The sequence below is a fragment of the Pseudophryne corroboree genome, unplaced genomic scaffold, assembly GCF_028390025.1.
Source record: "Pseudophryne corroboree isolate aPseCor3 unplaced genomic scaffold, aPseCor3.hap2 scaffold_330, whole genome shotgun sequence".
NCBI lineage: Eukaryota > Metazoa > Chordata > Amphibia > Anura > Myobatrachidae > Pseudophryne > Pseudophryne corroboree.
Window position 1 is genome coordinate 81,297 of NW_026969985.1, and position 16,199 is coordinate 97,495.

The window sequence follows — 16,199 nt, forward strand, 5'->3', positions numbered from 1 at the left end:
ATCATACTTATTTTGCATAGGAGATACTATTGTCATGAAGATTGTTTTCCCAGGGTGAGGTTCATTCATTGCATTCTGGGTATGCTGACCCCTGTGATTTCCCCAAATGTGGGAAACTCGACTGCATTATTTGTGGTAGTGGTGGACTGTGTTTGTGCTTTCCTCTGGTCAGCTCTGGTAAAGTCAAATTTCTTTGTCTCAGATCTTCCTCTAGCCTTGTTCTTCTTTTGAGAGTTCCCTTGTGCTGCCTCAGTTGGATCTCCTTCACTTGAAAGGTAGTGCCCGAGCAGCGACCCTCCCCAGCTCTAGCCCAACTCCTACTAACCTGCCAGGTGAGATACTATGATCATGAAGGTGCTTCTCCCAGGGCAAGGCTCACCCATTGCACTCTGGGTGTGCTGCCCCTTGCGATTTCCCCAAATGTGGGAAACTTGACTGCATAATTTGTGTTTCCCCTGGACGGCTCTCGTATAATTCAGATCTCTTTGTCTCAGGTCTCTCTCCAGCCTAGTATGCTGTCTGTTTCCACTTCTCTTTTCTTGAGCCCCTCCCTTCTATAACCTTGTGCACTATCCTGACTTCTCCTCCCGTCTGCTTACTTTGTGCCTTCCAATGCACAATGCAAACTACAGGTAGTGCTGCAGGGCCCACACCCTTTTACTTGCCTTACAGAGCAGCTCTGGAGCTGTTACAGTACCCAGCTGCTGCAAGAAATCAGCTTGAATGCTTCAGGGGCTGGGGCATGGCCAACATGAGCCCCACACCGAAGGAGGGTGGGGGTGTTTAATGCAAACTAGGGGTCATCCAAGCGTCGCAAAAGGCCGCCATGCCCTGCATATCCCTTTTCTCTTTTCATAAGCAGACGAGGGTTGAAGCCAACTTTGACCCACTGCTTGGATGACATCACTTGCTGCCTTTCCAATGAAGCAAGTTTAATTTAGTAATAGGTGAAAAACCATCCCTACAAAGGTGTTAATCAGATACTTGGCTTTGTGGACACTTTTCAGAGAACAAATTAGTTAGCATAAAAATAAAGCCAGAAAATGAAGAGCTGTTTAATCACTCAATTGGATTTTTCTGCAAGCGTATTTCTTTTTCTCTGCAACCCACTGCTAAGTTGTGCTTCCTAGCTGTTCTTTTATAAAATCACTTAATTAAATCTAACTCTGATTACATCAGAGAAGGCCAGGTACCCTACACCATAAGAGGGGGTTTGAAATTTTGACTTGTCTACTTAAAGATCACCAAAATCTGATGACAAGGTCAATAACATCCCTGGGTGGGATTGAACCACCAACCCTTTGGTTAATAACCAAACACACTAACCGATTGCACCACCGAGACACTTTGCAAAAGTACATACTGACAAAGGTTAATAAGCATTCATCTAGAACGTTTCCTAGAAAACTTTAAAAAGTCAATAATCTGGAGAGTTTTTGTAAGATGTTTCTTCCATCAACCAATGAAGAAACGCATTGGTACTTTCCCATGATGAGTGAGTGCTTCAGGATCTCTTGCACTTACATGTGCAGCAGAGTACTGCAATGGAAGCATGCTGGGCCCCTTAACCCAGAGGTAGGCAGATTGAAACTATCCTCTGCTATATGCATTTTTTTTTTGTTAATTAAAGTAATCCAAAACTGGGATTGATATTTTTGCTCTTTTATTTTTACTTAAAGTACAATAACTTTTACCATTTTAATTTGTTTTAATAGTATATTGACAGTATTGTTTTCTTTCAAAAATCCACTTAATTTTCTTTACCCTATTATTAAAATGGTAATTGACAAAAACAAACTACATTGTCACCAGAAGAGCAATACAAAATGTACAAGTGATATATTAAAATCATCTTTCCAGCTTGAATTTCAATGATGCATTGGGGCAACGATTTTGTGAGAAACATCTTCACCCTTAAATAAAGATTTTCTTAATTCCTTACCTGTGTGCTAATTAGATATCACCTTGTTTTCACATTAAACAGACTTCCACATGAGAAAGCAGCAAGGATGCAGTGGCGTTAATGTTTCCTGGTGTCAACCTGTATTATTTCAGTAGATATTGAAATGAGGATGCATCTTGCTGCCTTTCCAATGAAGCAAGTTTAATTTAGTAATAGGTGAAAAACCATCCCTACAAAGATGTTAATCAGATACTTGGCTTTGTGGACACTTTTCAGAGAACAAATTTGTTAGCATAAAAATAAAGCCAGAAAATGAAGAGCTGTTTAATCACTCAATTTGATTTTTTTGCCAGCATATTTCTTTTTCTCTGCAAACCACTGCTAAATTGTGCTTCCTAGCTGTTTTTATAAAATCACTGAATCAAATCTAACTCTGATTACATCAGAGAAGGCCAGGTACCCTACACCATAACAGGGGTTTTTGAAATTTTGACTTGTCTACTTAAAGATCACCAAAATCTGATAACAAGGTCAATTACATCCCTGGGTGGGATTGAACCACCAACCTTTTGGTTAATAGCTGTACACACTAACTGATTGCGCCACAGCGACACTTTGCAAAAGTACATACTGACAAAGGCTAATAAGCATTCATCTAGAACGTTTCCTAGAAAAACTTTAAATAGTCAATAATCTGGAGAGTTTTTGTAAGATGTTTCTTCCATCAACCAATGAAGAAACACATTGGTACTTTCCCATGATGAGTGAGTGCTTCAGGATCTCTTGCAATTACATGTGCAGCAGAGTACTGTAATGGAAGCATGCTGGGTCCATAGCCCAGAGGTAGGCAGATTGAAACTATCCTCTGCTATATGCGTTTTTTTTTTGTTAATTAAAGTAATCCAAAACTGGGATTGATATTTTTGCTCTTTTATTTTTACTTAAAGTACAATAACTTTTACCATTTTCATTTGTTTTAATAGTATATTGACAGTATTGTTTTCTTTCAAAAATCCACTTAATTTTCTTTACCCGATTATTAAAATGGTAATTGACAAAAACAAACTACATTGTCACCAGAAGAGCAATACAAAATGTACAAGTGATATATTAAAATCATCTTTCCAGCTTGAATTTCAATGATGCATTGGGGCAACGATTTTGTGAGAAACATCTTCACCCTTAAATAAATATTTTCTTAATTCCTTACCTGTGTGCTAATTAGATATCACCTTGTTTTCACATTAAACAGACTTCCACATGAGAAAGCACAAAGGATGCAGTGGCGTTAATGTTTCCTGGTGTCAACCTGTATTATTTCAGTAGATATTGAAATGAGGATGCATCTTGCTGCCTTTCCAATGAAGCAAGTTTAATTTAGTAATAGGTTAAAAACCATCCCTACAAATGTGTTAATCAGAAACTTGGCTTTGTGGACACTTTTCAGAGAACAAATTTGTTAGCATAAAAATAAAGCCAGAAAATGAAAAGCTGTTTAATCACTCAATTGGATTTTTTTGCCAGCATATTTCTTTTTCTCTGCAACCCACTGCTAAATTGTGCTTCCTAGCTGTTTTTATAAAATCACTGAATCAAATCTAACTCTGATTACATCAGAGAAGGCCAGGTACCCTACACCATAAGAGGGGGTTTGAAATTTTCACTTGTCTACATAAAGATCACCAAAATCTGATAACAAGGTCAATTACGTCCCTGGGTGGGATTGAACCACCAACCTTTTGGTTAATAGCCTTACACAGTAACTGATTGCGCCACAGCAACACTTTGTAAAAGTCCATACTGACAAAGGCTAATAAGCATTCATCTAGAACGATTCCTAGAAACATTTTAAAAAGTCAATAATGTGGAGAGTTTTTGTAAGATGTTTCTTCCATCAACCAATGAAGAAACACATTGGTACTTTCCCATGATGAGTGAGTGCTTCAGGATCTCTTGCACTTACATGTGCAGCAGAGTACTGTAATGGAAGCATGCTGGGTCCATAACCCAGAGGTAGGCAGATTGAAACTATCCTTTGCTATATGCATTTTTTTTTTGTTCATTAAAGTAATCCAAAACTGGGATTGATATTTTAGCTTTTATTTTTACTTAAAGTACAATAACTTTTACCATTTTAATTTGTTTTAGTGCAAATGGCATATCAGCAGTCAGCACTAACTGGTGACATGCCATTTGTACAAGTAAGCCATGTGTGACTAATATATAAACATGCTTTATTAAATAACACCTCAAACTATCATACCCAGGATTCAAACCTATAACCTGTTGAATTCTAATCAAACACCCTACCCATGGAGCTACTTGATCCTGCATCTTTTCTAACCTCCAAAAACAGATTCAGTTGCATTTTCCAGCGTGTTTTCTTTGCGCCTTTGCAAATGTCTTACATCGACAAACTTATTTAGTACTATTTTGCAAATAGGGTTACATTGTCGCAACATTGTGCTCCCTAATTGCTTGATTTTTTAAATGCAACAATTGATAAAGACACCTGATAATTGCTCTGTGGAGTCTTATTTTGTGTTTTGTGTTTAGTCTTTAGATCTGAATTTGAATGTACTTGTGAACTAACTTAATTTCCTACTTCTAAATTCATTCCTAAATTCACTACTTACATGAATCCTGTAGTTGGGCATTTTGGGACTTCGATTGTGGGCATTGTTTTGTGTCCAGACCAGCAGCAGGTGGTGTGCATTTGCTGGAAAGGCATCGAAGACCTCCGATATGCTGCATCTCCTGATGTGTGTCTCCCTCAAGTGGCTGTCAGCAAATGCCTGCTAGACACCCCATTCCAAGCTGATTGTGACATCATGGAACATGCATCATAGAACAGGCATGCTAAAACATGGGTCTTCAACCTGCGACCCTCCAGCTGCTGTGGAACTACACATCCCAGCATGCCCTGCCTCAGTTTTAGCATACCTTAATAGCAAAACTGTGGCAGGGCATGCTGGGATGTGTAGTTTCACAGCAGCTGGAGGGCCACAGGATGAAGACCCATGTGCTAGAGCCAAGCCGCAGGTACATTGAATGCTAGCAAGCTGAATATTTAAATCCTTTTTGTTCCGCAGCATTCCAATGCGGAAGATTCCATGGAACCAGAGATCCTTCCATTGAGAAGGACATGCTGCCTGGATGACTACACTGTGCAAATTAAATCACGGAGCCAGTTGGCTTGTGGGTGGCTCTGGTGACTGGGTGGATGGGTGGGTGGTGTGTCGGAAGTGGAGCGCATGCAAATGATTGTGTATCATCCAGCTAGTGAGAGAGAAAACTCATGCAGGAGTGTGCCTGCTTGTCAGTGGGTTATGCACCTTGCCAGACGTTAAATCTACATAGAGCAGCTGGAGGGGACAAGAGCAGGTTTGCAAAATATAGATAGAAGAGCATATATGCTGGCGCATTCTCCATGATTGTGTCAGCTTATGTTTTGGTGCACTGCACTTTCCTCCACTAAGTTTTAGCCATTTTTGTTAAGCTCAAGTGTAGTTGCTTCTCAGCCTTTTGGCTGTGATCTTGTATCGTGGTTGAAGGGTCTGCTGGAGGGAGGGATTGTTTTCTTCATTGGCGAAAGACCAAAGATATTCCAGGATGGAAGGCTTGGGAACACTATCTGTTTTTCAGTTGTGGAAGAGCACAGAGGTCGGATTGGACTACATTCTATAGTAAAGGATATCTTTCTATTTATTGACCCTCCCCTTATATGTGTCTGTGTTACAATAAAGCTTCGGTTTTGTGAATCCCTCACCCTCTTACACTCCACACCCATAGCCTTATTAACTGTTGTATTATTGTATACTTTAAATGTATAGTGCAGTTCATGATTTATAGTGTAGACTGGCCTGTGCTGTAGTTCTTGAACTGTACTATACCGTCAGCATTTGTATTGTGTTTTGGCTGTGCTGCAACACTGTATTTATGTGTGCAATGTTTATGTATGTTTTTTTTTTATGTCAATAAAGACTGCTTTTTCAAGCCAATATCTGAAAACAATCAATGTTTATCTTTGATGGCAATAAAAGTGGTATGATATTTGATGCTTTTGAAATCCAATATCTGATATGTCCCCTATCTGGGAACCATATATTAAATGGCTTTTCAGAAAAGGGAGATGGGAGAAGAGCTTTCATTACTTGTAGGACCGATGCACATAAAGAAGCAAAAAAACATACATAAACATTACACACATAAGTACCGCGTTGCGGCACAGCCAAAACACAATAGAAATGCTGATGGTATAGTACAGTTCAAGAACTACAGCACAGGCCAGCCTACACTATAAATCATGAACTGCACTATACATTTAAACTGTACAATAATACAACAGTTAATAAGGCTATGGGTGTGGAGTGTAAGAGGGTGAGGGAATCACAAGCCCGAAGCTTTATTGAAAGACTGACACATATAAGGGGAGGTTTAATAAATAGAAAGACATCCTTTACTATAGAATGTAGTCCAATCCGACCTCTGTGCTCTTCCACAACTGAAAAACAGATAGTGTTCCCAAGCCTTCCATCCTGGAATATCTTTGGTCTTTCGCCAATGAAGAAAGCAATCCCTCCCTCCAGCAGACCCTTCAACCACAATACAAGATCACAGCCAAAAGGCCGAGAAGCAACTACACTTGAGCTTAACAAAAATGGCTAAAACTTAGTGGAGGAAAGTGCAGTGCACCAAAACATAAGCTGACACAATCATGGAGAATGCGCCAGCATATATGCTCTTCTATCTATATTTTGCAAACATGCTCTTGTCCCCTCCAGCTGCTCTATGTAGATTTAACGTCTGGCAAGGTGCATAACCCACTGACAAGCAGGCACACTCCTGCATGAGTTTTCACTCTCACTAGCTGGATGATACACAATCATTTGCATGTGCTCCACCTCCGACACACCACCCACCCAACCACCCAGTCACCAGAGCCACCCACAAACCAACTGGCTCCGTGATTTAATTTGCACAGTGTAGTCATCCAGGCAGCATGTCCTTCTCAATGGAAGGATCTCTGGTTCCATGGAATCTTCCGCATTGGAATGCTGCGGAACAAAAAGGATTTAAATATTCAGCTTGCTAGCATTCAATGTACCTGCGGCTTGGCTCTAGCACATGGGTCTTCATCCTGTGGCCCTCCAGCTGCTGTGAAACTACACATCCCAGCACGCCCTGCCACAGTTTTGCTATAAGGTATGCTAAAACTGAGGCAGGGCATGCTGGGATGTGTAGTTCCACAGCAGCTGGAGGGTCGCAGGTTGAAGACCCATGTTTTAGCATGCCTGTTCTATGATGCATGTTCCGTGATGTCACAATCAGCTTGGAATGGGGTGTCTAGCAGGCATTTGCTGACAGCCACTTGAGGGAGACACACATCAGGAGATGCAGCATATCGGAGGTCTTTGATGCCTTTCCAGCAAATGCACACCACCTGCTGCTGGTCTGGACACAAAACAATGCCCACAATCGAAGTCCCAAAATGCCCAACTACAGGATTCATGTAAGTAGTGAATTTAGGAATGAATTTAGAAGTAGGAAATTAAGTTAGTTCACAAGTACATTCAAATTCAGATCTAAAGTCTAGGTAGGCCTCACGTCCTGGCAGCCGCCAGCATTTAAAAATGCCTTGATTAGAGGTACGGAATTAAATGTAGATAAGAAGTAGACACAAAATAAGACTCCGCAGAGCAGTTATCAGGTGTTTTTATCAATTGTTGCATTTAAAAAATCAAGCAATTAGGGAACACAATGTTGCAACAATGTAACCCTATTTGCAAAATAGTACTAAATAAGTTTGTCGATGTAAGACATTTGCAAAGGCGCATCCAAAACACGCTGGAAAATGCAACTGAATCTGTTTTTGGAGGCTAGAATAGGAAATGTGCATCGGTCCTACAAGTACTGAAAGCTCTTCTCCCATCTCCCTTTTCTGAAAAGCCATTTAATATATGGTTCCCAGATAGGGGACATATCAGATATTGCCTTTCAAAAGCAGCAAATATCATACCACTTCTATTGCCATCAAAGATAAACATTGATTGTTTTCAGATATTGGATTGAAAAAGCAGTCTTTATTGACATAAAGAAGCAAAAAAACATACATAAACATTACACACATAAGTACTGTGTTGCAGCACAGCCAAAACACAATACAAATGCTGTCGGTATAGTACAGTTCAAGAACTACAGTACAGGTCAGCCTACACTATAAATCATGAACTGCACTATACATTTAAACAATACAATAGTTAATAAGGCTATGGGTGTGGAGTGTAAGAGGGTGACGGAATCACAAGCCCAAAGCTTTATTGAAAGACAGACACATATAAAGGGAGGATTAATAAATACAAAGATACCCTTTACTATAGAATGTAGTCCAATCCGGTCTTTCAACTCTTCCACAACTGAAAAACGGATAGTGTTCCCAAGCCTTCCATCCTGGAATATCTTCAGTCTCTCGCCAATGAAGAAAACAATCCCTCCAGCAGACTCTTCAACCACAATACAATATCACAGCCAAAAGAGCGAGAAGCAACTACACTTGCGTTTAAACAAAATGGCTAAAACTTAGTGGAGGAAAGTGCAGTGCACCAAAACATAAGCTGACACAATCATGGAGAATGCGCCAGCATATATGCTCTTCTGTGTATATTTTCCAAACCTGCTCTTGTCCCCTCCAGTTGCTCCATGTAGATTTGACGTCTGGCAAGGTGCATAACTCACTGACAAGCAGGCACACTCCTGCATGAGTTTTCTCTCTCACTAGCTGGATGATACACATTCATTTGCATGTGCTCCACCTCCGACACACCGCCCACCCAACCACCCAGTCACCAGAGCCACCCACAAGCCAACTGGCTCCGTGATTTAATTTGCACAGTACAGTCATCCAGGCAGCATGTCCTTCTCAATGGAATAATCTCTGGTTCCATGGAATCTTCCACATTGGAATGCTGCGGAACAAAAAGGATTTAAACATTCAGCTTGCTAGCATTCAATGTACCTGCGGTTTGGTTCTAGCACATGGGTCTTCATCCTGTGGCCCTCCAGCTGCTGTGAAACTACACATCCCAGCATGCCCTGCCACAGTTTTGCTATTAAGGTATGCTAAAACTGAGGCAGGGCATGCTGGGATATGTAGTTCCACAGCAGCTGGAGGGTCGCAGGTTGAAGACCCATGTTCTAGCATGCCTGTTCTATGATGCATGTTCCGTGATGTCACAATCAGCTTGGAATGGGGTGTCTAGCATGCATTTGCTGACAGCCACTTGAGGCAGACACACATCAGGAGATGCAGCATATCGGAGGTCTTCGATGCCTTTCCAGCAAATGCACACCACCAGCTGCTGGTCTGGACACAAAACAATGCCCACAATTGAAGGCTCAAAATGCCCAACTACAGGATTAATGTAAGTAGTGAATTTAGGAATGAGTTTAGAAGTAGGAAATTAAGTTAGTTCACAAGTACATTCAAATTCAGATCTAAAGACTAGGTAGGCCTCACGTCCTGGCAGCACCCAGCATTTAAAAATGCCTTGATTATAGGTAGGGAATTAAATGTAGATAAGAAGTAGACACAAAAGAAGACTCCACAGAGCAATTATCAGGTGTCTTTATCAATTTTTGCATTTAAAAAATCAAGCAATTAGGGAACACAATGTTGCGACAATGTAACCCTATTTGCAAAATAGTACTAAATAAGTTTGTCGATGTAAGACATTTGCAAAGGCGCAAACAAAACACGCTGGAAAATGCAACTGAATCTGTTTTTGGAGGTTAGAATAGATGCAGGATCAAGTAGCTCAATGGGTAGGGTGTTTGATTAGAATTTAACAGGTTATAGGTTTGAATCCTGGGTATGATAGTTTGAGGTGTTATTTAATAAAGTATGTTTATATATTAGTCACACATGGCTTACTTGTACAAATGGCATGTCACCAGTTAGTGCTGACTGCTGATATGCCATTTACACAAACATGCCATGTGTGACTGTATATGCATTTAAGGAGGGCACCCCTGCAATACCACAAACCATTGAGTGTCAAGTATACTAGATATATCTTCATATCTCATGTGCTTTCTCTGAGACCAATCTTGTTATGCCCCTTCCCCACAAGGCATGCGCCTTTTGTCCATATTGCAAAAATGGGGGGGAGGGCATATAATTCTCTGTCACAGGGCACCAAAAAGTCTAGTTATGGCTCTGGTATGCATTATGTAATCTGGCAGACCATCTCTCCAACACTGGCTGGTTGGAATAGAAATCCGGTTATCTATGTGAGCAAATGACCATCAACGATTTACTCTCAAACACTAAAAAATGGACAAAAATGGTCCCCTAAACAAATTGGTTAAATTTTGGGTTTAACCAATTTGTGTAATGACCATTTTTGACCACTTTTCTAGTGTTTGGGAGCAAATGGTTAATTGACATTTGCTCCTATACATTACCAGATTTTCATTCCATCCATCCAGACTGGATAGATAGCCTGACAGATAATTGTGTAGTGTACGCCCAGGATAACTGTTAGTCATGCTTTATTTTATGGCGGCACATAAATGGGTGGACAGATCCAGGGCAAGCACTGCCCACTCATGCATAGTTGTCAACTGATGTGAAGTTCCAGGGGGCAATCTCAGTTATAAAGAGAAGTATCTGGAAATTGTCCCTAGTTAAAAAAAAATAAATTTGATCAACTCCATTTATTTAGTATGATATCCCAGGTGATAGGATGCCGGCAGTCAGAACAACATACTTTATTAAATAACACATCTCAAACTACCATACCCAGGATTCAAACCTATAACCTGTTGAATTCTAATCAAACACCCTACCTATTGAGCTATTTGATCCTGCATAAAAATTGTGAACATTATATGAAGCTATTGGTACTTTGCAAAAAAAAAGAATCAGCATTACAACGCAGCAGATCCATGCAGTTTGCAGCCACACACTACATGTATCTGCTCAGCCACAATGCTGATTATTTCTTCACAAAGTACAAGGTGAGCTCCAAACAGAATTCTCTAGCTTAGAATTATACCTTTCTTTGCCAAACCTAGAAGTCGGGCCCCCCACCCTGGGATCCCCCAGAGGGAGGCCTGCACCGTCATGCGGCAGGCTTGTCCGTTTTGGAAGCAGGCTGATGGGCAGCCCAGGATTGCTTCAGTCTGGGCTTGGCAGGTCTGGAAACATGAGCTTGCTTTGGGTATGCCTGACCTTGGGTACGCTTTACCTGGAGGATGAAAGGGCCAAGAAAAGTACTTTTAGCCTTCTGCGTGGTAGGAGTCATACTAGGTAGGCAAGCTGTTTTAGCAGTAGCCAGATCAGCTACAATCTTATTGAGGTCTTCTCCAAAAGGAGATTCAACTGAGGCAGCACAAGGGAACTCTCATCTGGGGACAACAACTGCAGGGAGAACACATATTTTCAGATGAACATGGTAGGGCAGAAGGCTGCCTAATACTGAAGCACCCCCAAACAACAAATCAAATGCAACTTACTTGACAGAGATGTGCCTGAGCAACGGCCCTCCCCAGCCCTATCCCAAATCATACTTATTTTGCATAGGAGATACCATGGTCATGAAGATTGTTCTCCCAGGGTTAGGTTCATTCATTGCATTCTGGGTATGCTGACCCCTGTGATTTCCCCAAATGTGGGAAACTCGACTGCATTATTTGTGGTAGTGGGGGACTGTGTTTGTGCTTTCCTCTGGTCAGCTCTGGTAAAAGTCAGATTTCTTTGTCTCAGATCTTCCTCTAGCCTTTGTCTTCTTTCGAGAGTTCCCTTGTGCTGCCTCAGTTGGATCTCCTTCACTTGACAGGGGGGTGCCCGAGCAGCGACCCTCCCCAGCTCTAGCCCAACTCCTACTTACCTGCCAGGTGAGATACTATGATCATGAAGTTGCTTCTCCCAGGGCAAGGCTCACCCATTGCACTCTGGGTGTGCTGCCCCTGCGATTTCCCCAAATGTGGGAAACTTGACTGCATAATTTGAGTTTTCCCTGGTCGGCTCTCATGTAATTCAGATCTCTTTGTCTCAGGTCTCTCTCCAGCCTAGTTTGCTGTCTGGTTCCACTTCTTTTTTCTTGAGCCCCTCCCTTCTATACCCTTGTGCACTATCCTGACTTCTCCTCCCGTCTGCTTACTTTGTGCCTCCCAATGCACAATGCAAACTACGGGTAGTGCTGCAGGGCCCACACCCTTTTACTTGCTTTACAGAGCAGCTCTGGAGCTGTTACAGTGCCCAGCTGCTGCAAGAAATCAGCTTGAATGCTTCAGGGGCTGGGGAATGGCCAACATGAGCCCCACACCGAAGGAGGGTGGGGGTGCTTAATGTGAACTAGGGGTCATCCAAGCACCACAAAAGGCCTCCATGCCCTGCACGCTCCTTTTCTCTTTTCATATGCAGACGAGGGTTGAAGCCAACTTTGACCCACTGCTTGGATGACATCACCATATTCAAATCCATCTGCTGCAGGCCATCCCCCAGGAATGCTTGCACTAGTTGTTGCATTTGGTTTGTTGTTTGGGGGTGCTTCAGTATTAGGCAGCCTTCTGCCACCCCATGTTCATCTGAAAATATGTGTTCTCCTTGCAGTTGTTGTCCCCAGATGAGAGTTCCCTTGTGCTGCCTCAGTTGAATCTCCTTTACTTGACAGAGATGTGCCTGAGCAACGGCCCTCCCCAGCCCTATCCCAAATCATACTTATTTTGCATAGGAGATACTATTGTCATGAAGATTGTTCTCCCAGGGTGAGGTTCATTCATTGCATTCTGGGTATGCTGACCCCTGTGATTTCCCCAAATGTGGGAAACTCGACTGCATTATTTGTGGTAGTGGTGGACTGTGTTTGTGCTTTCCTCTAGTCAGCTCTGGTAAAAGTCAGATTTCTTTGTCTCAGATCTTCCTCTAGCCATGTTCTTCTTTTGAGAGTTCCCTTGTGCTGCCTCAGTTGGATCTCCTTCACTTGAAAGGTAGTGCCCGAGCAGCGCCCCATCTCCAGCTCTAGCCCAACTCCTACTAACCTGCCAGGTGAGATACTATGATCATGAAGGTGCTTCTCCCAGGGCAAGGCTCACCCATTGCACTCTGGGTGTGCTGCCCCTTGCGATTTCCCCAAATGTGGGAAACTTGACTGCATAATTTGTGTTTCCCCTGGACGGCTCTCGTATAATTCAGATCTCTTTGTCTCAGGTCTCTCTCCAGCCTAGTATGCTGTCTGTTTCCACTTCTCTTTTCTTGAGCCCATCCCTTCTATAACCTTGTGCACTATCCTGACTTCTCCTCCCGTCTGCTTACTTTGTGCCTTCCAATGCACAATGCAAACTACAGGTAGTGCTGCAGGGCCCACACCCTTTTACTTGCCTTACAGAGCAGCTCTGGAGCTGTTACAGTACCCAGCTGCTGCAAGAAATCAGCTTGAATGCTTTAGGGGCTGGGGCATGGCCAACATGAGCCCCACACCGAAGGAGGGTGGGGGTGTTTAATGCGAACTAGGGGTCATCCAAGCGTCGCAAAAGGCCGCCATGCCCTGCATATCCCTTTTCTCTTTTCATAAGCAGACGAGGGATGAAGCCAACTTTGACCCACTGCTTGGATGACATCACTTGCTGCCTTTCCAATGAAGCAAGTTTAATTTAGTAATAGGTGAAAAACCATCCCTACAAAGGTGTTAATCAGATACTTGGCTTTGTGGACACTTTTCAGAGAACAAATTTGTTAGCATAAAAATAAAGCCAGAAAATGAAGAGCTGTTTAATCACTCAATTGGATTTTTCTGCAAGCGTATTTCTTTTTCTCTGCAACCCACTGCTAAGTTGTGCTTCCTAGCTGTTCTTTTATAAAATCACTTAATCAAATCTAACTCTGATTACATCAGAGAAGGCCAGGTACCCTACACCATAAGAGGGGGTTTGAAATTTTGACTTGTCTACTTAAAGATCACCAAAATCTGATAACAAGGTAAATTACGTCTCTGGGTAGGATTGAACCACCAACCTTTTGGTTAATAACCGAACACGCTAACTGATTGCGCCACAGAGACACATTGCAAAAGTATATACTGACAAAGGCTAATAAGCATTCATCTAGAACGTTTCCTAGAAAAACTTTAAAAAGTCAATAATCTGGAGAGTTTTTGTAAGATGTTTCTTCCATCAACCAATGAAGAAACACATTGGTACTTTCCCATGATGAGTGAGTGCTTCAGGATCTCTTGCACTTACATGTGCAGCAGAGTACTGCAATGGAAGCATGCTGGGCCCATAACCCAGAGGTAGGCAGATTGAAACTATCCTCTGCTATATGCATTTTTTTTTGTTAATTAAAGTAATCCAAAACTGGGATTGATATTTTTGCTCTTTTATTTTTACTTAAAGTACAATAACTTTTATTATTTTAATTTGTTTTAATAGTATATTGACAGTATTGTTTTCTTTCAAAAATCCACTTAATTTTCTTTACCCTATTATTCAAATGGTAATTGACAAAAACAAACTACATTGTCACCAGAAGAGCAATACAAAATGTACAAGTGATATATTAAAATCATCTTTCCAGCTTGAATTTCAATGATGCATTGGGGCAACGATTTTGTGAGAAACCTCTTCACCCTTAAATAAAGATTTTCTTAATTCCTTACCTGTGTGCTAATTAGATATCACCTTGTTTTCACATTAAACAGACTTCCACATGAGAAAGCAGCAAGGATGCAGTGGCGTTAATGTTTCCTGGTGTCAACCTGTATTATTTCAGTAGATATTGAAATGAGGATGCATATTGCTGCCTTTCCAATGAAGCATGTTTAATTTAGTAATAGGTGAAAAACCATCCCTACAAAGGTGTTAATCAGATACTTGGCTTTGTGGACTCTTTTCAGAGAACAAATTTGTTAGCATAAAAATAAAGCCAGAAAATGAAGAGCTGTTTAATCACTCAATTGGATTTTTCTGCCAGCATATTTCTTTTTCTCTGCAACCCACTGCTAAATTGTGCTTCCTAGCTGTTTTTTTTCATAAAATCACTTAATCAAATCTAACTGATTACATCAGAGTAGGCCAGGTACCCTACACCATAAGAGAGGGTTTGAAATTTTGACTTGTCTACTTAAATATCACCAAAATCTGATCACAAGGTCAATTACGTCCCTGGGTGGGATTGAACCACCAACTTTTTGGTTAATAGCCGTACACACTAACTGATTGCGCTACAGCGACACTTTGTGAAAGTACATACTGACAAAGGCTAATAAGCATTCATCTAGAACGTTTCCTAGAAAAACTTTAAATAGTCAATAATCTGGAGAGTTTTTGTAAGATGTTTCTTCCATCAACCAATGAAGAAACACATTGGTACTTTCCCATGATGAGTGAGTGCTTCAGGATCTCTTGCACTTACATGTGCAGCAGAGTACTGTAATGGAAGCATGCTGGGTCCATAACCCAGAGGTAGGCAGATTGAAATTATCCTCTGCTATATGCATTTTTTTTGTTAATTAAAGTAATCCAAAACTGGGATTGATATTTTTGCTCTTTTTATTTTACTTAAAGTACAATAACTTTTACCTTTTTAATTTGTTTTAATAGTATTTAGACAGTATTGTTTTCTTTCAAAAATCCACTTAATTTTCTTTACCCGATTATTAAAATGGTAATTGACAAAAACAAACTACATTGTCACCAGAAGAGCAATACAAAATGTACAAGTGATATATTAAAATCATCTTTCCAGCTTGAATTTCAATGATGCATTGGGGCAACGATTTTGTGAGAAACATCTTACCCTTAAATAAAGATTTTCTTAATTCCTTACCTGTGTGCTAATTAGATATCACCTTGTTTTCACATTAAACAGACTTCCACATGAGAAAGCAGCAAGGATGCAGTGGCGTTAATGTTTCCTGGTGTCAACCTGTATTATTTCAGTAGATATTGAAATGAGGATGCATCTTGCTGCCTTTCCAATGAAGCAAGTTTAATTTAGTAATAGGTGAAAAACCATCCCTACAAAGATGTTAATCCGATACTTGGCTTTGTGGACACTTTTCAGAGAACAAATTAGTTAGCATAAAAATAAAGCCAGAAAATGAAGAGCTGTTTAATCACTCAATTGGATTTTTCTGCCAGCATATTTCATTTTCTCTGCAAACCACTGCTAAATTGTGCTTCCTAGCTGTTTTTTGATAAAATCACTTAATCAAATCTAACTCTGATTACATCAGAGTAGGCCAGGTACCCTACACCATAAGAGGGGGTTTGAAATTTTGACTTGTCTACTTAA

General features: G+C 41.0%; 6 non-coding genes across 6 annotated transcripts; all 6 read left to right on the forward strand.

Annotated features, from left to right (window-relative positions):
* Positions 1 to 3: 3 nt before the first annotated feature.
* On the forward strand, positions 4 to 167 carry LOC135018802 (U1 spliceosomal RNA). Its single transcript, XR_010216436.1, has one exon. It is a non-coding gene; the product is annotated as a U1 spliceosomal RNA (small nuclear RNA).
* Positions 168 to 317: 150 nt separating this feature from the next.
* LOC135018893 (U1 spliceosomal RNA) lies at positions 318 to 481 on the forward strand. Its single transcript, XR_010216522.1, has one exon. It is a non-coding gene; the product is annotated as a U1 spliceosomal RNA (small nuclear RNA).
* A 10,988-nt stretch (positions 482 to 11,469) lies between these two features.
* Positions 11,470 to 11,633, forward strand: LOC135018768 (U1 spliceosomal RNA). Its single transcript, XR_010216402.1, has one exon. It is a non-coding gene; the product is annotated as a U1 spliceosomal RNA (small nuclear RNA).
* A 152-nt stretch (positions 11,634 to 11,785) lies between these two features.
* On the forward strand, positions 11,786 to 11,948 carry LOC135019000 (U1 spliceosomal RNA). Its single transcript, XR_010216619.1, has one exon. It is a non-coding gene; the product is annotated as a U1 spliceosomal RNA (small nuclear RNA).
* Positions 11,949 to 12,622: 674 nt separating this feature from the next.
* Positions 12,623 to 12,786, forward strand: LOC135018793 (U1 spliceosomal RNA). Its single transcript, XR_010216427.1, has one exon. It is a non-coding gene; the product is annotated as a U1 spliceosomal RNA (small nuclear RNA).
* Positions 12,787 to 12,938: 152 nt separating this feature from the next.
* LOC135018894 (U1 spliceosomal RNA) lies at positions 12,939 to 13,102 on the forward strand. Its single transcript, XR_010216523.1, has one exon. It is a non-coding gene; the product is annotated as a U1 spliceosomal RNA (small nuclear RNA).
* Positions 13,103 to 16,199: the final 3,097 nt, after the last annotated feature.